Source organism: Lepidochelys olivacea (assembly GCF_965140295.1).
Source record: "Lepidochelys olivacea isolate rLepOli2 genome assembly, chromosome: 1".
Lineage (NCBI taxonomy): Eukaryota > Metazoa > Chordata > Testudines > Cheloniidae > Lepidochelys > Lepidochelys olivacea.
The window spans coordinates 104215521-104240743 of record NC_140411.1 but is presented as its reverse complement, the minus strand read 5'-3'; the positions used below and the strand labels follow the sequence as shown (position 1 = coordinate 104240743).

Sequence of the window (25223 nt, the reverse complement as noted above, 5' to 3'; positions counted from 1 at the left end):
TGGGATTCTTCCGTCCTAAGTGCAGGACTCTGCACTTGTCCTTGTTGAACCTCATCAGATTTCTTTTGGCACAATCCTCTAATTTGTCTAGAGCCCTCTGTATCCTATCCCTACCCTCCAGCATATCTACCTCTCCTCCCTGTTTAGTATCATCTGCAAACTTGCTGAGGGTGCATTCCACACCATCCTCCATATCATTTATGAAGATATTGAACAAAACCGGCCCGAGGACCGACCCTTGGGGCACTCCACTTGATACCCGCTGCCAACTAGACATGGAGCCATTGATCACTACCCGTTGAGCCCGACAATCTAGCCAGCTTCCTATCCACCTTGTAGTCCATTCATCCAGCCCATAGTTCTTTAACTTTATCAATTATACACTCTAAGAACAGTAGTTGAGTTGGGTGTAGCATACAATTAGACAGAGAAAATGTATTCCAGCAGTCTCTATTGCGGTTAGAACATGTTTTATTTTTGGTTATGCTTTTCCCTAGACTTTCAATAAACTAAAATGGCATCCATATAGACTTCCACTCCCTCCAGCCCTTGCAGAACCTCTCTCACTTCTCTCAAAAGATTTCTGGGACGCTTGTTATACAGACCAGATGGTGACATGAGCAATATCTTCCAAATGGTGTTGTAAAAGTTGTTAGCTTGGCTCTGACAGGGTGGAGCAGAACTTGCTAGAATCCACTAGCTGCATCTAGTGAGGAGAATACTGTTGTATCATCAGTTAACTTAGAGATTGCACCTTCCACAGTGAGGACATGATACTTTTCTGTCCTTAATGCTTATTGAGTCTCTTTAGATCTATGATGCTATGGAGGTGTCCATTTTTCTCATAAGGGGTAAAATAAGCACCACTCTATCAGTTCAGGAATATGCTCTATTACACCATTCTTAACCTTCCTATCAAGTTCTTCCTTCACTTCAGGAAGCAGAGTGTGCTGAACACACAAGATATGGCCCCTTTTTCAAGAGGATCAAACTGGTTTTTCTTTAAGCAGGCTAGTTTCACCAAACACCATCCCAGCTTCCACTATGTGTTTTATAGGATCTAGCTCAATGGCTCTGATTTAATCTAGGAGGTTATTTGCAGTGCATTGTCATTATGGACTGTGGTGTATTACACATACTCTTTTATCCTTGAACTGACTCAGACCATGTCTACACTACAAAATTAAGTCTACCTAACTTAATTGGCATACACCCACCACAGTAATTACATCGCTTGTGCATGTCACTCCTGGTGTTGGCAGTGCGCGTCCTCACCTGGAGTGCTTGTATTGATTGTACAGTCAGTGTGGGGCATTGTGGGATGGTTCCTGAAAGCCAGTAACAGTTGACTACACTGACACTGGGTTGACCTAACGACATCAACCATGGCTCTAAGCTGCTTGTGGAGGTGGAGTTATTAAGTCGGCGTAGTGGGACAGTTACATCGGCAGGAGCAAAATTTAAGTGTAGACACTAACAGAGTTAGGTTGACGTAAGCTGCCTTGCATCGATCTAACTCTGTAGTGTAGACCAGACCTCAGGCAACTTGTCTGTCCTGGACTATTGTGCTCTACCCTGGATTACTCCAGTTTAAGGCTAGAGCTCTTTTCCTTAAAAGTCTCTTCACAGTCTCCTCTGTTCCTGAACCAATTTTAAATTTAACAGCAGTATGATAAATCTTGAGACTGACAGTCCAAGCCTGCTCATGAATGCTGCCTTTAATAACACATCCCAGGCATCACACATACTTGCTCGGTTTATCTCTCCGGTTTCAGTGCTCCTAATGTTCTTTTCTCTGACATTTCCCACACATGCTTCACTGACTAAGCAGATCTCATTTATTCTATATTTTCCCTTGCCGCACCTGCCACATTTCTGCTCAGGAAACTCCTTGCTCTTAAGAGGAATGTTTTAATGGCGCTTCCCTTTTCCCTATAGGAACTTTATTTGGTACTTCCTGCCCTATGCTTCCACGGCTTTCTCACTAAAAGTCAATGGGATTTAGGTGCCTAAATCCTTTAGTTACACCTGAAAATATTATCCCAGGTGACTTGCATTTTCATTAACTCCAGTTACTGTGCTTATTGTTCTGCCTGGGCCAGAGTTCAAACGTTAACTTTAATTTTTCTCAGAGTAGCAGCCATGTTAGTCTGTATCCACAACAAGAACAGTAGTACTTGTGGCACCTTAGAGACTAACAAATTTATTTGAGCATAAGCTTTCATGGGCTACAACCCACTTCATTGGATGCATGCAGTGGAAAATACAGTAGGACGATTTTATATACACAGAGAACATGAAACAATGGGTGTTACCATACACACTATAACGAGAGTGATCAGGTAAGGTGAGCTATTACCAGCAGGAGAGAAAAAAAAAACACCTTTTGTAGTGATAATCAAGATGGGCCATTTCCAGCAGTTGACAAGAACATCTGAGGAACAGTAGGGGGAAAAAATAAACATGGGGAAATAGTTTTACTTTGTGTAATGACACATCCACTCCCAGTCTTTATTCAAACCTAATGTAATGGTGTCCAGTTTGCAAATTAATTCCAATTCAGCAGTCTCTCGTTGGAGTCTGTTTTTGAAAGTTTTTTGTTGTAATATTGTGACTTTTAGGTCTGTAATCGAGTGACCAGAGAGATTGAAGTGTTCTCCAACTGGTTTTTGAATGTTATAATTCTTGAAGTCTGATTTGTGTCCATTTATTTTTTTTTTTTGTAAGGTCTCAACCACTAGATGATTTCTTAGGAGAATTTCCTTATTGACATTGAAGTCACATTGCTCTGCCTATATATATAAGGCGTGCTTGGGTGGTTTTTTTTGGAGGGGTGGGGTTCTGCATCCTTTTGCAAAAGCATGCCTTTCCATATGCTACTTTAATTATTTTAATGAAATGCTCACCAGACTTTTAATAACAATATCATAGCTATCTTCTTCCTCAGCATACGCCAACAGACTTTCAGCTTTACTCCCCATTGCATAAATTAAAGTTTGCTAAACTGACGCATGGACTAAAAAGCATTGAAAGAGAATTGCCTGGTCAACATGATACTGGCTGTTCTTTCCCACTATTACTTCTCCATGTAGATAACCACTCTCATATATTAATGTAAAAAGTATTTAAAAATACTCACATTTACCTTATTTTCTCCCTACTGAAAATAGCTAGCTAGATACTGTAGGCACTCAGATATTATGGTGATGCATACAGCATTCATAACTAGTGAGATAGATGTCTCAGAGTGAGAACTTTCATGTTATAGGTTTTTAGCTTCCAACTTTCAGCTGGCAGTTTGCAAAGACAGATATGAACTTTAGGACGTTTGGATCCTGAAGCTGGTAGTAATTGAAACAATGAAAAAGATTAAATAAAAATATGCAATAAGGCAAGATATTGTAAAAGTATTCCATCGTGTTTTTTTCTGCAGTAAGGGAATAATGGCTTCGGGGATGGGAAACAGTCTGATGGATTCCATTCTGTGCAATAATGCTGGATACCCACACAATCTGATCCTTCATCAGCCAGTTAGATTCCTCCTTTTCTGTTCCCATTTTACCAACCCACTTATACACTAGCTCTTTAATACACCCAAAATGCCTGGATCCCAAAAATGTTTTTGTAATAAAGTCCATTTTTCATGCTCCATGGTACCTAAATGGCCTAACTCTAACTGAGAAGGAGCCAGGCTTCCCATTAGTTGTAAGAGTAGTATGAAACTTGTTCACATAGAATCATAGAAATGTAAGGAAAGGACCTAGAGAGGTCATCTACTTTGACCCCCCACGCTAAGGCAGGACCAAGTATACCTAGACCATAATCTATGAAGAAATTAATTTAACGCATCAAAATGTTTATTATCAGTTGCTTGTATTACACTGGAAGCTAGAAATGGTCACTAATGTAATACCTAATGCATCCACTATACAACTGAGCAGCATTTTACAGGAATCCAAGGGTGGTTATTGCTAATAAACTCTCAGCAGTAAAGGCTTGTAGCTCTGGTGTGATATTGCCACACGAGTCAGTTAGTGTTGTCAGCTGCATAACTTTCCGCAAATATCAGAACTTTGCACAGCAACATCAAAGACGTTGTCCAAACATTCAGACTGGTGTCTTGCAAATCTGGTTGGCTTTACACAACAGGACTATTTGTGCATGGCAAGCACGATTTGATCCTCAGGGAATAAACGTTAATCTGACGTTTGACTAATCATCATTCCTCCAAACAAATCAATTTGGAGCTATCCAAATGAAACATCTTCACACAAAAATAGATGGAGGGAGATGATCAAACAGAGATGATACAGGTTGTTCTTGTGGCACAGCTGATGTACTGGGTTTGGAAGAATCATTCACATGAAAAAAATGTCTTCTCTCCCTCTCTTATTAAAATATTGAATGATACAATCCATATTTATCAAGATTGCTACCTACTTGCCTGGGTGGGGGGTGTGTGTGTGTGTTATTGTTTAAGGGTAAGTCAGACAGATAATAGTACTTGATTTCATCACTTTAATTAGGCCACGCAATAGATCTATTATCACAATGTGTGCTGTCAGACAGAGACTTCTTGCTGCTATAAATTCTTCAGTCCTTTAGGGGTTCTGCATTCCCTCAGTGATATTTGATAAGAAGCACTTACCTTATGTTCAAGTAGCAGCTGTTACAATTCATTAATACTTTGCACTGGGGAATTGTTGGCAGCATGTAACATACTTTTTGGCTGTTCTCTTTCTTGGACTATCAGTGAGCTAATTAGGATAAAAGCCAATGGACAAACCTCTGTATACTCCATTGCTGCAAGATGAGAACTAATGATTTAGGCACATCCACGCAATACAATACTGAATGCCTTGGACATTTTTACTGTGAAGTTTCAGCATACATGCACATGTTATATAATGTCTACACCATTTCTACAAAAGATTAGCTTGTGTAAAGGTAGCAAGGAGCAGCATTACCACTCTCAGTTTTACACTTATTTTAACCAAGTACTTAATGCACTAAGATATGAGAACCTTTAACATTTAACTGTGGGTCCAAAAAAAGTGATACCATTCATAGTCATGTAGTTACTCATACTAGTGAGAGTTACTTATCTGAAGAGATTATTGCTATTTATAATTATAAATGTCACATTAGAGCATCGAATCTGAGAGCTCAAACTATACATTTTATTTCTTATTGGAAACTCTAAACAAATCTTTATTTAGATTAATCATTGGTTTCATTCCAAAATGCAGCAAAATGCATTGCGTTTCCCCTTAAACTTAATTTAGTGCTCATGAAAATTAGAAAATGAAATCCTTGATTTATTCACATATCAGGTATCATGAGCAACTGTAGTGTAATCCTCCCCACACTGCCCCTGCAATGTGCCTTGACCGTGGATCTAGAGGGACCCACCTCAAGGAATAGGAGGAGTAGGTGTAATATCCACACCGGTTTAATCTTTGCTCTCTCTACTGAGATTACCAGAAAGGGTGTCTGTTAATTATAATTATTATATTGTACAGCATCTGGAATGTTCTCAGCTTTGTATAAGACTCAGAATAAAGGAATGGCCATCATGAAATACAGTACCACAAATTTCAACTGGGTTTATTGAATCTAAATAAGCTTATTGAAGCCTATCTACTTTGGTTTTCTGCCTCTTTGTGCAAATGTAAACACTGAATCCAGTTCCTTAAACCTGATCCAGTTCCTTAAACCTTAATGTGTTGCTGTGCAGTTTTAGAAGAGATTCCCTCTTATGAAGTCTTTTTGATAGTCTGCATTCTAACACCCTTTAGAGTGCTTTCCGCTTCACTCGTGTAAATCAGTGTACTTCTATGAAGGCAATGGAACTATCCCAATTTGCACCAGCTGGGGATCTCGACCAATTCATGAAAAATTTTCTCTGGTACCTTAAATCAGCCTAGTTTCTCAATATTATCCCATTATGAAGAGTCCCAAATTAGGTTCTGGACTGCTGAGGTCTCTCCTGTCAATATTTTTATAGTTTTACTGAGTAGAGCCATGTGTAGTAATCCACTTAATCACTGACCATCTCAATACCTGTTTTCTCAGGAGATACATAACTTTACTTTTGTCTGATTTCTCCCAGCCTCACTCCAAGTATTCTAGATGAGTTGCTATTATGTATCAGAGTATTTAAGATTTAGAGACTTATGTGTGACTACTATTACTTGTTTGGATTTAATAAGACATGATGTAAAATAACCAACTTAGTTGAAGTTTTATTTAAGTAAGACAATCAATTAGTACTTAATACAGCACTATACAGAATACAGAAAGGAAACATACATACCAATCTGAGACTGGAGGATTGTTGGCAGTTTACTTCACTTCTAACTAACTCCCCAAAATTCATCCCTTTATATACTATGCGTATTTACAGAAAAGAGACAAAGAAAAAGACCTATTGATCTGTGGAACGCTTTTCATGGTATTTGGTTTACCTAATTGATAAGCTAAAGACACCTGTTTATCAATCCATTATTTTATCAATCACAAAAGATAACTGTAACTAAGTCATTATGGCAGAAATAATCTGTTAGAGTAGTTCCTGATAAGCTAAAAGGGTCTTTCGATAGATCATTATCTTAATCACAGAAAACACCTGCATCATATCAATTACAATAGTTCCTTTCTGGACATCTGGACATATTTTCCCAAGGGTCAAAGGTTAAAGTAAGAGGACACACAATCCATTATTAACAACACACTAAGGTCCCATTATAATTCATCTTATTGATAACATATAAGGGTCAGCTAAAGTTCAGGGTACAAAGCAGATTGGATAATTAAGCACAGTCCTACTATGATTTTACAGACATTCATTAGTCTAAAGCAAAACACTTTTTAGCATTAGGGTTTAAACAGCACTTTGGCTGACAGAGAAAAGTTTCTGGGATATTTTTTGGTCAAAGAATCATGAGTTAATATAAAAATAAAATAATAAAAGATTAATATTTACCAACACTATATGTAATAAACTTAAAGTGAATCATTTTGCCCATATATTGATAACCAAATTAGAACCTCTAAGGAGCTTTCCTCAATAATTTCAGTTGGAGAATAGCTATAATTTAAAGTTGTATGTTTCTTGAACTCTTAAAGGTAAATCCCTCATTGCAGCAACTAGGAGGAAGAGTCCCACCCTTGCCTGGTGTGTTTGCACAACTCAACTTCCAAGCTCAAATACATACAAGGGTCTCGTCTCAAACTGGCATCTTAGATAGAACTCTACCCTTTCCCCTTCCTCCCCTCCCAGTGGAGCAAGCATTTTCATCTCTCTCCAACTCATTAAGGAACACTTCAGTTCCTACATCACCATTTGTTCATTGAAGGGAATAATTCTATAATCCATACTACTTGCTTTTCCTGAGACCTGACAGGGAGCAGAGCACTCTCAACATAATTCCCTACAGATCTGTTACTGTAGGTGAGCCTGCCTCCAGGTAGGGCAAGAAAGTAGCTATGACAAAATCATGTCTGTCTCATACTGCTCTTGTGAATTGTGAGCAGCATAAAATGCACCTCAGATTGTGTCACTCAGGAATAATCTTTGAGTGCTGGCAATGCTGCTTTCTTTATCTAATAGTGCTTTCATATTATAATGCCCTTAGATTATAAAAAAGTCAACACGTTTATATGACCTACAATCCTTTGTAAATGGAATCCTCAACTGAGGAGGGAAAAAATATATCCTTTTAAGAATTTATGTCATGTTTGAAGTTATGTTTCTCTATATAAATCATTTTGATTCAACATTCACTGAAACGAAAGTGAATCGAGTAGGGTTGCCAACTTTGTAATATTTAAAAACCATATACTCCGGCAAGAATGCCGGAATCCTCCCCCTACCCGCCTCTTCCCCCCAAGGCCCTGCCCCTGCCCTGCTCCCCCCGAGTCCCAACCCCTACCCCCTAAATAAAGCTATCAGGGGCTTGTGGTCTGTTTCAACTTTCACTGTCTGTCCATTAATATACTGATTGAATCTCTCACAGGCAAACAATATTCCTAAAAGCTCCTTCTTGGTCTGTGCGTATCTCATTTCTGCCTCAGTCAGTGATTTCGATGCATAGGCTACTGGTTGCCAACAATCCTCATGCTTCTGTAAAATCACTGCACCTATCCCAGACTGTGAAGCATCTGCTGAGGTTTTAATAGGCTTTCCTGGTGTATAAAACTTCAACACTGGTTTTTGTATCAGTTGTTTTAAACCTTCCCATGATTCCTACTGTTCTGCACTCCAGTACCATTCATTTGTATTCTCTAGGAGTTTTCTCTAAGATGCTGCTTTGGTAAATAGATTAGATATGAATTTTCCAGCATAACCATTCCCAGGAACCATTGGACATTTTATCTCTCTCAAAGGTTTCAGTCCTCTTTGGCATGCAATATGTGGCAGGTTGGACCACAGACCCCTTTGGGACTGTCATCTGATGTGCTGAGACTACCCCTGAGCCTGTTTTCCCTGCCAGCTTGGGACTTCAGCATAGGCGCCAACTTCTCCTGGCGCTGGTGGGTGCTCGACCGCCCGCCCCCCGTCCTGCCCTGACTCCACCCCTGCCCCACCCCTCCCATCCCCATTCCAACTCCTTCCCCAAAGTCCCAACCCCAACTCTGCCTTCTCCCTGCCCCTATTGGATTCCTTCTCCAAATCCCCACCCTGGCCCCACCTCTTTCCCGCCTCCTTCCCTGAGCGCACCACATTCCTTCTCCTCTCTCCTCCCTCCCACAGCTTGTTACACCACAAAACAGCTCACGGCGGCAAGTGCTGGGAGGAGAAGCAGGGATGCGGCATGCTCGGGGAGGAGGTGGAGGCGGAGGTGAGGTGAGGTGAGCTGGGAGCTTGGCTGCCGGTGGGTGCACAGCACCCACCAATTTTTCCCCGTGAGTGTTCCAGCCCCAGAGCACCCACGGAGTGGGTGCCTATGGACTTCAGTGCCCTGCCTGGTTGTGGCAGACATGCTAGCCTGCTACAAACACAGACCCAGGTCTGAACCATGTCCCCCAAAAGCTGCAGGCTTAACTGAAAACAGCTTAAGAAGTGCGCCTGTCTCCAACACCTAGATACCCAGCTCCCAGTGGGGTCCAAACCACAAATAAATCTGTTTTACCCTATATAAAGCTTATACAGGGTAAACTCATAAATTGTTCACCCTCTATAACACTGATAGAGAGATATGCACAGCTGTTTCCCCCTCCCCCTAGCCCCCAGGTATTAATACTTACTCTGGGTCAATTAATAAGTAAAAAGTGATTTTATTAAATACAAAAAGTAGGATTTAAGTGGTTCCAAGTAATAACAGACAGAAGAAACTGAATTACCAAGCAAAATAAAATAAAACACGCAAGTCTAAGCCTAATACAGTAAAAACTAAATGCAGGTAAATCTCACCCTCAGAGATGTTCCAATAAGCTTCTTTGACAGACTAGCCTCCTTCTAGTCTGAGCCCAATCCTTTCCCCTGGTACAATCCTTGTTCCAGCTCAGGTGGTAGCTAGGGATTTCTCATGACTGCAGCCCCCTTTGTTCTGTTCCACCCCCTTATATATCTTTTGCACAAGGTGGGAATCCTTTGTCCCTCTCTGGGTTCCCACCCCTCCTTCTAAATGGAAAAGAACCAGGTAAAAGATGAAGTCCTACAGTGACATGTGATCATGTCATCTGAACTGGAATCCATTACCCACTTGCCAGCACACAGGTATTCAGGAAGACTTACAAGTAAACAGAACCATTTACAACCAATTGTCCTGGTTAATGGGAGCCATCAAGATTCCAAGCCACCATTAATGGCCCACACTTTGCATAATTACAACAGGACTTCAGCGTTATATTTCATATTTCTAGTTTCAGATACAAGAATGATACATACATACAAATAGGATGACCACACTCAGTAGATTATAAGCTTTGTAATGATACCTTACAAGGGACCTTTTGCTTAAGCATATTCCCGTTACATTATATTCACACTCATTAGCATATTTTCATAAAATCATATAGAGTGCAACATCACATAATATTCCTCAAATTTAGTCAGCATTTTAATTAACTTCATGCTTTCACCTTCTTCAAACTTAAAGTTGTTATAAATATCCAATGCTTCCTCCCCAACAACGTGGAAAAAGATTGATGATTTCACTTTATCATTTTTTCTCATCTGCCGCTGTGGCTGCTAAACACAATTCAAATCTCTGTCTGAATTTTTTCCAGTTCTCTGCAACATTGTGTGACAATCGCAGACTGGAAGGTTGCAAAACATCCATTTTTGGCTTTTTCCCCTCCTTAAACTAGTTAAGCTACTGTTGTGCTCACCAAATACATGCAAAAGGCTTTGTGCCTGGTTGCCCACGTGCTTCTCTGGTGCCTCCTTTTGTCTCTGTTTTCAGTTGCAAACACTTGACAGGAGTTAACTTCAAAATGATTGCAACTTCCTTCTCATTCAGCACTTCTGACACCATGTTACAATACTGGGATTCATTAAATAACAAACTAGTGAATGAGAAAGGAATAAAACAAACAAGAGAGCGTCTCTGGTGAGCTGCTGCACACAGCCATGCGGTGTTTTCAATCCCTGCCTCCAGGACACATCTCCAAATTCCCACACTCACAACACTGTCCCTTATGAGGAAGCATCTCCAAATCACTATTTTTCATAAACATATCTCTACAGATACACCAAGAGTACTCCACTGAAATCAAAGAGATCAACTGGTGTAAATTTGTATTGAAACTGCTCCTGCAACCATTTTAAAACTTGATGGGTTGGAAGTTTGGAAGGCAAAAGAGCGTTGTTGTTGCAGCTGAGCAAGAGGTTTTTTTTTTTTTCAAAAAGCAGCAACCGTGAAAAGCAATAGTCCAGGTGGACCACAGCAGTGAGCAACAACTACCATTACTACCAGGAGTGGTGGGCTGACAGATTCCTATGCTGGCAGAATACCAGAGGCAGGAATGTGCCTAATCATCCAGCTGTTTGCACAGAACATGGCTAGGCAATGAGGAGGGGAAGGAGTGACATGTAGTGAGTTCCTAGTAAATGGTGAATTTATACTGTATGCCATAAAACAAGCACTTTTTGCAGATCAAATTAATTTTTAGAATGATAAAACTTAGAGATGGCAAAAACTTATTAGGTCATTTAATATAGCCACCTACCAATGAAAGATTGGTTTCACTCTTAGCTGGTTTCACAATACTTTGTTCAGTCCAGCTTTCAGTTACCCCAAATTATGGGCTTCTGCCATTTTCCTTGGGAAGCTATTCAAAAGACTAATATATTGACCATCAGGAAGTTTTTCCTGATATTCAATCTACATTTTCCTTTGTTATTTTACACCATTGTTACTATATATACATCCTTGTACCACATTAAATCATTTCTCTCTTTTTGGTGTTTACATCCTTCAAATACTTGTACACTGCAATCATATCTTGGCTTTATCGTTTGACCAAGATATACATATTTAGGGAATTCCTCGTAAATTAGCTCTCCATCCCATCTTTAAATTGGAAGGCAAGGATTGTCTCTTTACTGTGTTTGTACATCTCTCCCCCTTCCCCTGCCACCACATATTAGGATCTGTCGGAGCTACCATGGTATGAATATTTACTATTGCTACTATCTTAATAATTTTTATTGCTTTCTCTGAATTTCTTCCAATTCATCATCTTTCTGTTATTAAGGTGCCCATAACTAGGTGCCGTAGTAGTTTCATCTACAGATTGACTATCATTACTGATGCAATGGCTCTATTTATGAAATTCAAAATGGCACTGTAGCAAGGGGGCATGGCCACCCTCCCTGATGGACAGGGAGGGGACCGTGACTGCTCCCTGGTCGGCAGAATTGGGATATTCGCGGCCACCCCGTCGGAAGCAGAGAAATGGTACAGGAACTGGAAATATAAAAGGCCAGCCCTCTAGCTCAGTGAGAGCAGAGCTGCTAGGGAGCAGGATGTCTCCCCGCCGCTGCTGGAGCCCAGATCTGATGGAGGCTACTACAGCGCCAGAGACCCAGAAGGACTGCCCGAGCTGCCAGATCCTGGGAACACCAAGGAGCTGTTGGGTCTGCCACTTACCGTTTACTCCAACAAGACTGACGACAACCCCAGAACCCAGGTACTCCCGGACTGCGAGTGTAGGAAGGAGCCCAGGGAAGTCGAATAGGGTTCGGCTGTGTGACTGCAAGCTGGCCAGCGTTTTGTGGCTGGATTTCCCCGCTGACCACTCCGCCACTGTTAGGGCCTTGGGCTGGCACGCACTGGAGTGGGTAGCCCTGCGTCCCCCTACCTCCTGCCACCCCACCCCTGGGGGTGGCAGACTCCCCACCTTTTGGTCAGGAGGCCTGCATTGGTCTGGCACCTGCCCGAGCTAGGACACCAGATGGTTTGGCTGGCTCCCTCCCCAGAGAGCTAATCCTCCCCATAGACTGCACGGTTGCTCTACCTGACTATAGGCCAGAGCCATTACCTGAACTGATTGCTGCTCCACCCTGACTGAGGGCTCCAGGCAGACAGACTCCCTACTGCTCTGGCTCACTGCAGGCCAGAGCCTTAACTGTGTGTTGCCCGCCCAGATTGAGGGCATGGCGCCTATAGATTTATTGCTACCCCGCCTGACTGTGGGCCAGGAGCTTTAACTGTGTGCTGCCCTGCTCTGGCCAGGGCTCACAGACCCAATTGTTGCCCAGCCTAGAGTGCAGGCTTGGACCCATTAATCATTAACAGTCAGCAAATTTCCTTCCTTCCTCCCCCCACCCCCGCCCGAACAGAGTCGCTTTAGGAGCACTGCGGTGAGAGGGCTTGGCCTCCCTCCCTGATGGACGGGCGGGCGGGGACCGCAACTGGCTTACAGGCATAGATTTTTTTGCTGCTATAAAAGTACAAGCTCATCTCCTCTACCATGCCTTCGTTCCTCTTGGCATTATAGCTTTCCACGTACCTTCTTCCACTGAATATCTCTTAGTTTCTTTCCTCCGATGCACTAGTGTGCATTTTTCCATCTTGAATTTCATTTTGTTGTTTGTACCTACCATTCTAATCTCTCTTATGTAACCTTTAGGTTGAAATAGTCCCAATTAATATTAATGTGTTAAAGGGTGCAGAAAAACCCAACTTAGTTTGCAGGTTTGCACCACTTGCTCAGTTACAGAAAATTTATTAGTAGAGGACCCCTATGCGACACTTAGCAAACTACTCAAAAGAAAAATGATTACAGGCATGCAATTACCGTGTACACAATACATTTATACTTACACTCAAAGATAAAATGGTGCATCAGTGTGTGAGCAGTCCACTGACAATAGAAATAAAACCTTAGAATGTTGGCTCCTAATGGTACCCTTTTGATGTTAATTAGCATGCTCCACAAATTAACAAAACTACTCCTTTTGTAATCCATTATAATACTAATTAACATTAAACTGCTCCTTACCATAATTATATTTCTGCCAGCTCCTTATTGGCTTTTTACGTTACACATTATTTTAAATTAACATCTGCACCAATGTCCTTCCCATACTATCAAAATAGATAGCATTTTAATTAAACATCCACAATTCTCAAAAACACTCATTAAAACCTTGTTCAAAACAGTTGTAACCAAAACAAATCAACAACATAACCCTCGGTCATGTCCTTGCTAACTTCAATTTCCCCACCTTACTGTCTCCAATTTATCTCTAATTTCTGCTCACATTAGAAAGTGCAATGTCCCAAACTCCTCTACACTTAGGCTAAATTTAGGCCAAAGCCTAATTTCTACTTAGCATATTTTATAGGCTACACTTAACCACTTTTTATTTCCCTCTCCTCCTTGTTTTTCACAAAGTTTCCCAATTTAGTACCTGCTACACATTTAATTAGTGTGCTATTTACTCCCTCTCTGAGGTTAATGAGGATGTTAAATAAGACTGGGCTTCACACCAACCCCTCTGATACCCCATTAAAGACCTTCTGCCTCCTTTGCTCTTTTCTGAGCTGAATTGCCCTGTAAGGTAAATTGTGTCAGTTACTTTGACCTCCATTTTAAATTATGGGGTGTGTGTCACAAAATCTGCCTTCATTTACAAGAGCTTTTATGGTGCCATGAAATGCTGCATGGGGTGCAAATTATTGGAATCCACATGACAGATTGTAGCCCCAGACATGTCTGGCAACCTTTTTCTCAGTGCTTATAAATCTTTGGCTTCTGACAAGCACAAGTTCTTAAGAGAGATGCAACCCAGGACTTTGTAGTAGTAAGCACTTCAAAACTATTGAAGCATCAAACAGTTTTTATTTATAAGGAACAAAACAAGGCAGTGTTTAACCTCTGACTTTTCCGGAATATCCATGGTCACTTCTAGATCACCTGGTTAAGGTTATGAGCCAACTCAAGGACATAATATGGATTTCAGAACTGAACTCACATGTCCATAGGCCACTGGAGTACTTCAGTTAGCTGAAAAGGGGGGAAAATATTACACTTCTCTATTCTGGGCAAATGCTATGCATAGTAATATTACACTGAGACCCAGAAGTTAGAGAGAGACTCCCTCATTGCTGGCAACAACTAATCAGCCCAAGAATTTCTGAGCAATGACATCAGGCACACAGAGTCTCTGGAAGAGTCAAGTTCGATAATAAAATCAGCGGGAGAGAGATTTGGCAAACCATGTCATGTATATGCCAACCTACACTGGCTTCCTGCAGTGAGGTTTTGGCCCTGTATTTTAAGAATGATGGACAGGAGCAGTGCTGAAGAGGAGGGTGGAGCCCTCCGGCAAGCTGATAAAAGCTGATTTATATAAATGGAAAGTTACATGGCAAATCTGTTTTCCTGTTTAATTGCTGCAGTTGTTCCTTTAGTTTATATGAATTTCCAAGGGAATTATCTCACTGTGAATCATCATTTTTAAACTGCTGACATAAAGGATTCTGGATTGAAAATTCAGAACATTCCACCTGTAATTGAAATGATCACTACTGACAACTTTTTATAGGTAGAAGTGAATCCAGAAGCATTTGGATTTGTTTCAAGCACTAATTTTAGGCTAGTGTTCAGTTTTCAGGCTCAAGGCGAAAGCGGTTTTAGAGTATAAGTGATCAAATCTTGCAAGCTGTGTGTATGAGTTTTCCATCTCTTCTTCAAAGAGAATTTGGCCCCATCTAAACAGGAAGTGGGAGCAGGCCCCCATTCTAGTTTTCACAAGACGCTGTTTTTATCAGTTGTGCTGGGAACTGTGGGATAGTTTCTCAGGAAGAAAAAATGCTTTTACCGATTTGTGTGGGGGCAGGGATAAGTACGAGTGAAATAGAATTGATAGTGTGAATGTTCTGTAATGTGCCACTCACACACAGACCAGTGCTAACCTTTAAATTATACATGGTTCAATTCTCCAGTATCAACGAGACCCTAGAGTCAATTTTCTTCTTTGTCCTGTGGCAGAAGCACACCACTTTTAATAAATACTATGCCTTGTCAGAGTGCAACCCGCAACCCCTTCTGCACTGAGTGTGGGATCTATTGGTGTCAAATTACATATCTTAAAATGAGACAGATTTTTTTCTTTCTGGTTCGACTCAGGATAGTGTGAACCCCATGCCATGCGAGGCCATCGTGCAGAAATCAAAAACTATTATTTTCCACAGCAGATAGTGGCTAACATGGATATTTTCCAGATTACCACACTCGTGATATCTCGTGATACTACTGAAGATTATATACATTTGTGCTGTAAGTCTTTTCTTTAATTAAATGAGCAGTCTTAAAAAATGTTTTCCCGCCACAGAACTGCCAAACAATCGTGTCTCTCCTTAAATTCCTGACGCATCAGCCAATCATCAGTCAACCATTATGTTATAGTTAAAACCATCTGATTACTTTACTAAACATCCTCACTGTCTCTTCCAACCCAACTGCAAATAATTAAGATAAACATTGATTCCTGTTCCACAAGCCCTTGCCTTTTGTATATGAGGGGCCTCCACACTTTGACCAGGATGGAACTGACCTGGTTTAGAGCATCATCAGCTAACTGGCAAATGTTTCCTTGAGGTGCCTCCATCTCCTCTGAGAATAAAATAACCCCAAACTAGTTCTCAAGCAAATGTAGAAATTTCCTTACCTCCCACAACCCCAGACTGCCTTCCCAATCCACCGTGTCCATGGGGCTCCAGAATATGACCTGAGAGGTGTAGTTTGTAGGTGCACGCACTACTAACAGCTCTGGGAAATCAGCTTTGCTTCAGGCCCATTGCTAGCAGACACACATAGCCAGATCATGATCAATGTAATCCACATGCTAAGGTAATAGCAAGAGGGCAGTTTTGTTATAAATACCATTTCATACAAGCAAAGACCCATAGTGTATCCTTCTGTATTCTATTCTAGTTAATTTAGGTTCTTGTACTGCGCTCATCACTGTAGTATCTGCTACAGCACAGTCAATGTAGGCTTTCTCAACTCAGTATTAGAGCTGGGAGAAGAATTCTGACTAAAAGCAAACAAAAATATTCACAAAAGTGTTTATAGAAAATGTTTTGTGCTATGTTGATGACCATACGCACAGAAGTTAGATGAAAAACATAAAATGCTCTTGCTGGAAGTTGGCAGAGTAACAGTACTCTATTTCTTAGAATCTAGAAGGATAACACACAAGAACCCACAAAACACAGAGACATAAAGCAGGCTATTTCCGAATACAAAGAGAGGTACAATTCACCCCCACCTAATTCTAGGCTGGGGTAGTCAAGAGGCGGACAATGGGCCAAATCCAGACCACCAGATGCTCTTGAACAGACCCAGAAATCTTTTTATTTACTTATCATTATTGTTATTTTATTTTTATTTTTATTTTCTCTGGAGTCTGGACCTTGAATATACCTTGACAAAGAAATTTGGAATCTTGCCAAAAAATATTTGACTACCCCTATTCTAGGCTGCCTGCATACTGCCACTAGGCCCTGATAACACACTTCCCTCCAGAATCCTCTAAACTCTCAAAATAGTCCATTTTCCAACCAGCTCATCTCAATACCAAAGCATCCCTAAAAATAAGACACACACATATTTTTGCCATATTTTACTGTACAGGTTACATTCAGAACACATTATTCTGAAAATGCACAGTTCTTATAAGCTAGTTACTATGAGCAATAAAACATAGCAGAAAAAATTGATTTTATTATAGCCACATTTATTCAATTCAACCTATATTTTCTAAGGACATAAAAATCTTTATGCCTGGGAACTTCATGGGCCACAATAATATGTGCACCTGCAAAAATGTACATGCTTGTTGCACATCAGTTAAATGCAGCCCTATATATCTCATGCACACAGGATGAAATTAACTGCCACAAGGTCTGTGCAGCACTTAAATCTCATTTAAGCCCTATTTTGAGAATTTAAGTGCTGCATAAACCTTGTTTTATCCCTCTGCATGCGGGTGAATTTAATCCTGTGTGAAGTCATGTTCATGTTAATAGTTACAGGTAGTGTGACTGGAAATCCATGCCCTGGAAAATCTACAAGATCTTTTCGATTTCACTGCCCTCTGTGAACTCTTGTGAGAAGTCTCACATGACTGGTGTAAATCTTGCTGGATTACTCACCAGACAGCTGTTCTCTCTTAAAAATTCAAGCAAGACTACCAAAATCTCACGTGGATATTCCATAGATGACTGAACTCTTGTGGACATATCAATCAAAACACAAATTAGAAAGAAAAACAAAGTATTGAAAATTAAACTAGAGTATATCTGGTCAGGCAAAAGGCTAAAAGGAACTCTTGGTCTTCTGAGGACAAATTTTTAAAAAGGCATCAACCGAGGGCTCTTCTCTTGAGTCTGTAATTAAAACTCATTTGCAACAATATTCACGAAAAGGGATCACAAAAGGAGTTCATACACAGCCAAAGCACATTCGGTTCTTTGATTCAAGTGCCTATTTATGGGGAAAGTTTTGCGACACTTACTCCGCTATACTGAATGCAGAGCAAGCACACAGCAGCATCTGGATAGCTTGCCAGCCTCTATTGAATGTATAGTAAATGCAATTTGTTGGCAAAATTAAACTATACGTCGGGATTGCAAGAAATATCTTGTAAAGAATGAAAATGAACTAGAACTGAGAAGCAGCTTTGAGTTATGGGGGACTAATTTAAAAAAAAAATTAAGGGCCTTGTTTTGCAACTCATGCTCCTGTTAAGCAGCACTTACTCCATCAAGCAGTCCCACTGAAACCTTTTTTTTAACTTAGTTGAGGCTACTCAGTGTGAACGAGGGTACATCTACACTGGGAACATTTGTAAGCACTCTACTGCAGTGGTAGAGTCCCACTACGCCTACAAATGATGGACGTTAGCTTAAGTGCAGCCCCGTCTGACCTCCCGTCCCGGGGGATGTACTGGGGCAGCTAACCTGAGCTGCCACCTATGCTACAGCAGCCACACTCTTATTTTTAGCATGCTGGCTCAAGGAGAGCCAGCACGTGCTTGTCCTCCCAGCTGTTATGTAGACATGCACTTTGGGGCAGAAACCATCTTTTTTTTCTGTGTACAGCACCTTGCACCATGGGATCCTGGTTCATGACGGGGCTTCTGGGCACTACAGAAAGCCAAGAAAATAATAATAATGCCAAGGATCAGTGGTCCGGCTTGATAGCCACAGAACAGAGAGAGCACAGGCAGCAGCTATATAAGATGCCCCACAGTGACTTACCCTTGTTCTGGAAGAACCCCACTCGGTCTTTAGTCATTCCTTGGCCTTTGTACTACACACGTGCCATTTAGTGCTAATTGAAGTCATGGCTTTTGTGATGCAGATAGCTTCCCTCTAAGAACTGGATTCACACCCATTCATGATGACAATATGTTCACTTTTAGATTTTTATTCAGTAGCTGGTCAAATTTAGTTCTTCCAGTAAGAGTAGGAATTCTCCCAGTTCCCTCCTAACAGTTTTCCCTTGGACCTTCTCCTATTTCTTGATGTTTCCCTTAAAGGAGGTTACTTCTCTGAAAAGTGTCTCTGTAGAAAGGCTTCATAGTTTCTTCAATTCCATGGCCAAAAGGGGCCACCAGGATCATCCAGTCTGATCTTCCACATAACACAGGCCATAGAACTTCCCCAAATAATTCCTAGAGCATATCTTTTGGAAAAACATCCAATCTTGGTTTAAAAATTGCCAGTGACAGAGAATCCATCATGACCCTTGGTTAGTTGTTTCAATGATTAATTACTCTTCGTAAAAATGTATGCTTTATCGCCTGTTTGAATTTGTCTAGCTTCAACTTCAACTTATAACTTTCTCTGCTAGACTGAAGAACTTATTTAAATATTTGTTCCCCATGTAGGTACTTATAGACTGTAATAAAGTCACCCCTTTACCTTCTCTGTTAAGTTAAATAGAGTGAGCTCTTGGAGTCTCTCACTATAAGGCATGTTTTCTAATCCTTTAATCACTCTCATGGCTCTTCTCTGAACCCTTTTCAATTTATCAACATTGCTCTCTAATTGTTGACATAAAAACTAGACACAGTATTCCACAGCATTCTGCAGAAGTGCCACATTCAGAGGTGAAAAGAAAAGGAGTTAGTCTCTAAGGTGCCACAAGTCCTCCTTTTCTTTTTGCGAATACAGACTAACACGGCTGCTACTCTGAAACCATTCAGAGGTGAAATAACCTCTTTACTCCTACTCAAGACAGGGGTGCTAGAACAATTTTTATAGTGGAGGTGTTGATAATGGAAAGCATGTATTTGGTGTTTCTTATTCCTCCTTCAAGCCAGGGGTGTGATAGCACCCCACTCACCTATATTTCCAGCACTACTCAGTCGAAATCCCTCTGGGTTTGCACTGAAGGATTGCATTACCGCTTTTGGGCACAGTGTTGCACTGGGAGCTCTTGTTCAGCTGTTTATCTATCATGACTCCCAAATATTTTTCAGAGTTACTGCTTGCCAGAGTAGAGTCCACCATCATGTAAATAGGGCCTACATTCTTTGTTCCCCGATGTATACATTTACCTGTATTAAAACACATATTGTTTGCTTACACTCAGTTTACCAAGCAATCCAGCTTGCTCTGTATCAGTGACCTGTTCTCTTCATTATTTACCACTCACCCAATTTTTGTACCACCTGCAAACTTTTTCAGTGATGATTCTGAGTTTTCTTCAAGGTCATTCATAAAATGTTGAGTAGCATAGGGCCAAGAACTGATTCCTGCAGGACCCCACTAGAAACACACCTGTTTGATGATGATTCCCTATTTACAACTGCATTTTGAGATTCTCAGTTAGCCATTTTTTAATCCACTTAATGTGAGCCATTTTATATCTTGCTAATTTTTTAATCACGATATCATGGTACCAAGTCAAATGCTTTACCAAAGTTGAAGTATATTACATTAACACTGTTACCTTTATCAACCAGACTTGTAATGTCATAAAAAAAAGTTATCAGGTTTGTTTGGCAGGATCTATTTTCCATAAACCCGTGTTGATTGGCATTAATTATAATACTCTCTTTTAATTCTTTATTAATTGAATCCCATATTAGCTGCTACATTATTTTGCCTGGGATAGGTGTCAGACTGACAGACCTATAATTCCCTGTGTCATCCTATTTACTCTTCTAAAATATTGGCACAAATTAGCTTTCTTCCAATCTTCTGGAACTTCCCCAGTGTTCCAAGACTAATTGAAAAATCAACATCAATGATCAAATGAGCTCCTCAGCGTTCTTGGGCTCCACGTTTATTTTGTTTATTCTATCTGCAAACTCAGTGTGGGATCTGAAAGTCAAGCTGGGTTCTTTCTGGCTGATGCACCATCACCAATAACCCTGACTCAGGTGAGGTGTGTTAGAAAGGTATCTTAGATTCCCTTGCGTAGTACACTTCTGTGCATCTTGAGGTAAAATATCTGCCATTGATAGTTAACAATTCTGCTAGGTGGTGCGAGCACTAGGAAAGAACCCAGCTCATTCTCCAATAGCTCTGCTGTCTCTGCAGTGCTAAAAGCAGTAAAAAGTCAGTCAAGTCAGCAGCTACCCATGCACTCACACAGGACAGATCTGTTGCGTTAAAAGGAGCCATTTTTAGTCCTGTTTTCTGATAATAATCACACTTTATACCCTCTGTGCAACAGCCTACGTACCACACAAAATAGGGCTTAAATGGTACAAAGGCCTTGTGCTGACCTTGTGTATTAGGATTAATTTTTGCCTTCTTTCTAACATTCATGCACATTACTATCTATGCCCACACTTTGTGCTTCAATGTAACTTGTGCACCAACAAAGGTAAGAGTCAAACTGAGCATTCATGGTCTGTAGGAACTCATTTAACCAGGTAAGCTAGAGGAAATCTAAGAAGTGGGTAGGGGGAAATGTGTTAAACAGGATTCAGCTGGAAGCTGCTCTTACATCAGCATATGAGGATCACCTGATACCCTTTTCTTCTAGTGTTGCCTGTTATAGAAAGCCAGGAAAAGAAGCATCCCTTTCTCTAAAAAGATGTTTCTGACCTGGGAGGTTCTCTGAAATATTCCACTGTCTGGGAATGTTGTCCTCATTAGGGATGGAAGTCATCCCAAATACTGATCTGCAGAGGGTGAAATATCTGTTGCATTCTATCAGTTTTACTGCTAATTTAATTTAATTTAAAAGAAAAAATATGATTAGGAAACAATGTCCTCACCAGAGTTACTAACCTCACTAGGGATAACAAAAACTGCAAGAATTGTAAAAGTATAATGTACTTTTCACTATTTTTGCTGTTTATTTTTAGCACTTAATAAATCACAGACAATGAAATTGGTCTGGATAACTTCATTTTCTGGTGCTAGTCAGTTTCACTTTCCTGTTCTTGTGCATTAGCACAATCCTTCTGTGTTTGGTGCCACTGGACCCCTACGGGAATAATGACAGGTTTCAGAGTAGCAGCCATGTTAGTCTGTATCCGCAAAAAGAAAAGGAGGACTTGTGGCACCTTAGAGACTAACAAATTTATTTGAGAATAATGACACTTAAATTGGGTGGGGAGGGAGGGCAAATTGGGTAATTTAATGAATTGCATGCTGTTAGGTTTGTAAAGCTTATCAACCCTCACCACCTCACACAAATAATTTCAATTTGGGGGTTTAAATGATGTGGCAATTTAAATTTATTAAAGGTTTAAACCTGGATAATTTCTGTTCTATGCTCTAGTATTGACATAGGAATCCAAGTAAGGTCACACAGGGAACAGGAGAGTCAGCACCAAACTCTCCTCTAGTTGCAAAGCTCATTTGCTTCTTTCATTGCAGCATAAAGAGTCATGTTAACACTCTCACTGTCACCTGTGACACCGTGACAGACATCCTACAACCAAATTCTGGCACCTCCTCTATTGACTATAGGGTGTGCTATAGCAGCACTGCAATTTGCTCCCATTACTCCTGGTTTCACATTCTATAAGAGGAAACAAGCCAGACAACTTCCCTTTTCTTGGAGGTGTTCTGAAATTTATTGTTCAATACTTTATGGCTCTGATCCCTGGCAGTGTCAGGAATCTAACAGAGTATTTCCAAGTGCTACCAGAGTCTAGGCACAGATTTCAAGAACACTGACAGTTTTTTTCTGGCCTAAATGTGTTCAGATTAGCAACACTCACCAATATTCCTAAAGCCTCAGTGAATTTTTAAATATGTATATTGCTACGGTATTCTAAGTTTAAAAATGATATATACAACATACCCATGCACACTACTTGGATCCACACACAGCTAAAATATGTCTCTATTAGACATATGCATACACAGTATATGGAATAATAGGGTCATGATATGTGCCCCTCCTACACAAGTACATCGTACTATGGCAGCAGTTCTCAAACTGCGGGTCAGGACGCCAAAGTGGGTCGCAACCAGGGCTGGCTTAGACTTGCTGGGACCCAGGGCCAAAGCCCAAGGGCTTCAGCCTTGGTTGTGGGGGCTCAGGTGACAGGCCCTCTGTCTGGGGCTGAAGCACTTGGGCTTTGGCCCTCCCGCCGGTTGGCGGGGCTTGGGGAGGCTCAGGCTTCGGTCCCCCATCCCGGGTCCTGTAATAACTTTTGTTGTCAGAAGGTGGTTGTGGTGCAATTAAGTTTGAGAACCGCTGTGCTAGGGGAACAGAGTGGTCTCCCACTCCCGCAACATCCCTTCCAGATAATAAAACTATCAGGCCTTTGCAGCCAGGAGAAGGCACAGGGGAAGGAAGGGACACTCCAGAATATAAACAAAATTACTGGGTGTAGCCTTTTAAGAAGATGCACTTTATAATAGAGATAAATACTACCAGGGTCTTTTTAAAGGATTAATAATCACAAATATGAAGAATGCTCTAAATTACCCCAAGTAAGTCACTGTCTACCTCGCCCCATTTACGGATTAGAGATTGCTTACCATACAAGTGAAGTAGCATCAGCTCCAGAGAAGCCCACTTCTTTGAGCCCTGATTTAGCAAAGCACTCAAGCATGTGCTTAACTTTAAGTCCCCGTATTACTCACATGCTTAAAGTTGAACATGTGCTTAAGTGCTTTGCTGGATCAAGGCCATAACGAACCGCATTGTGATAAAACTCTGTTTTTTAGTGAAGCGGAGTGAAATTTTTGAATTGCTTCAATACTCCTTTCTCTATTAGTACGCTACACGGTAAACTGGGGGAAGCTTTCACTCCAGCATAAATGGATCCCATGCTGCTAATCAGTTCAAAACAATTCAAAGATTTATCACCTCCCTTGTCTCTTCTGCTCTAGCTGGAAGAAGAAGTTGCTCATATCTGTTGGGGGAGGGGTAAGGATCCTAGTCTTGCTGCAGCTGCTCTCAGGGGATCAGAGAGCAGCCAGGTTGGGCTTGCTGAAGCTGTTTCCAGCCACAGCCCCCATTGCCCCCTGCAATTTTAAGGGGTGAAAAAGCCAGGGCCACTGGAGTGAAGAGGAGAAGGTAGTTTGCCAGGTAGGGCTCCCTCCTGTTATAATGAAACTCTGCTTGTAGTCAAGTTTTCTTGGAGGTGGGGGACAAAACTTTATTGTGAGAGGGTTCCACTGTATTTCAAAAGCATATGGGTTTGAGAAACTACCATCCTCTGTGAAGTCCGAATGAGGATACATAGGGAATAGTGAATGATATTTTGGCAGTAATTAACCTTTTGGTCTCAGCTTACTGACTCCTGCTACTATTTCATTTCTGGGTTAAAGGGACCGTTGATTAAATGGAGGGGGAAAGCTGTTAGAAGTAGTTACAGAGTAGCAGAAGTGAAATAGCATGGAGTCTATATTATACATGATCGGCAGGTGACTCCAAGCAGAAAAGCTTCTCAAAATAGACACTTACAGTTGCATGTTTAATTATGCATGTTTGTGTGAGCAAAAATCCATTATTGCCAATGACACGAATGGCTCATATTCAAAGCTATTTATTTATAAGCACATTTATGCCTTGCTGCATTCTTAAAGAGAGCAGTCCTTAAAGGAATAAAAAGCCTCTGTGAAGATTTGTGGGAATTTTGTTGTAACTTTGTCATTCAATAGCTTATATAGCACCTATAGACAGTGACAGTGGACGAGAAGCTGGATATGAGTCAGCAGTGTGCCCTTGTTGCCAAGAAGGCCAATGGCATTTTGGGATGTATAAGTAGGGGCATAGCGAGCAGATCGAGGGACGTGATCGTTCCCCTCTATTCGACATTGGTGAGGCCTCATCTGGAGTACTGTGTCCAGTTTTGGGCCCCACACTACAAGAAGGATGTGGATAAATTGGAGAGAGTCCAGCGAAGGGCAACAAAAATGATTAGGGGTCTAGAACACATGACTTATGAGGAGAGGCTGAGGGAGCTGGGATTGTTTAGCCTGCAGAAGAGAAGAATGAGGGGGGATTTGATAGCTGCTTTCAACTACCTGAAAGGGGGTTCCAAAGAGGATGGCTCTAGACTGTTCTCAATGGTAGCAGATGACAGAACGAGGAGTAATGGTCTCAAGTTGCAGTGGGGGAGGTTTAGATTGGATATTAGGAAAAACTTTTTCACTAAGAGGGTGGTGAAACACTGGAATGCGTTACCTAGGGAGGTGGTAGAATCTCCTTCCTTAGAGGTTTTTAAGGTCAGGCTTGACAAAGCCCTGGCTGGGATGATTTAACTGGGAATTGGTCCTGCTTCGAGCAGGGGGTTGAACTAGATGACCTTCTGGGGTCCCTTCCAACCCTGA

The 25223-nt window shown here is 41.1% G+C and overlaps 1 protein-coding gene across 1 annotated transcript in view; it reads left to right on the top strand.

Moving 5' to 3' along the window:
- Window positions 1-12105: 12105 nt before the first annotated feature.
- The window catches only part of METTL21C (methyltransferase 21C, AARS1 lysine), a 60073-nt gene continuing 46955 nt past the window's right edge, over window positions 12106-25223 (top strand). Inside the window, exon 1 of the mRNA XM_084614825.1 lies at window positions 12106-12138. The gene's annotated coding sequence lies outside the window, so the exon portion shown is untranslated. The remainder of the gene's footprint in view (window positions 12139-25223) is intronic.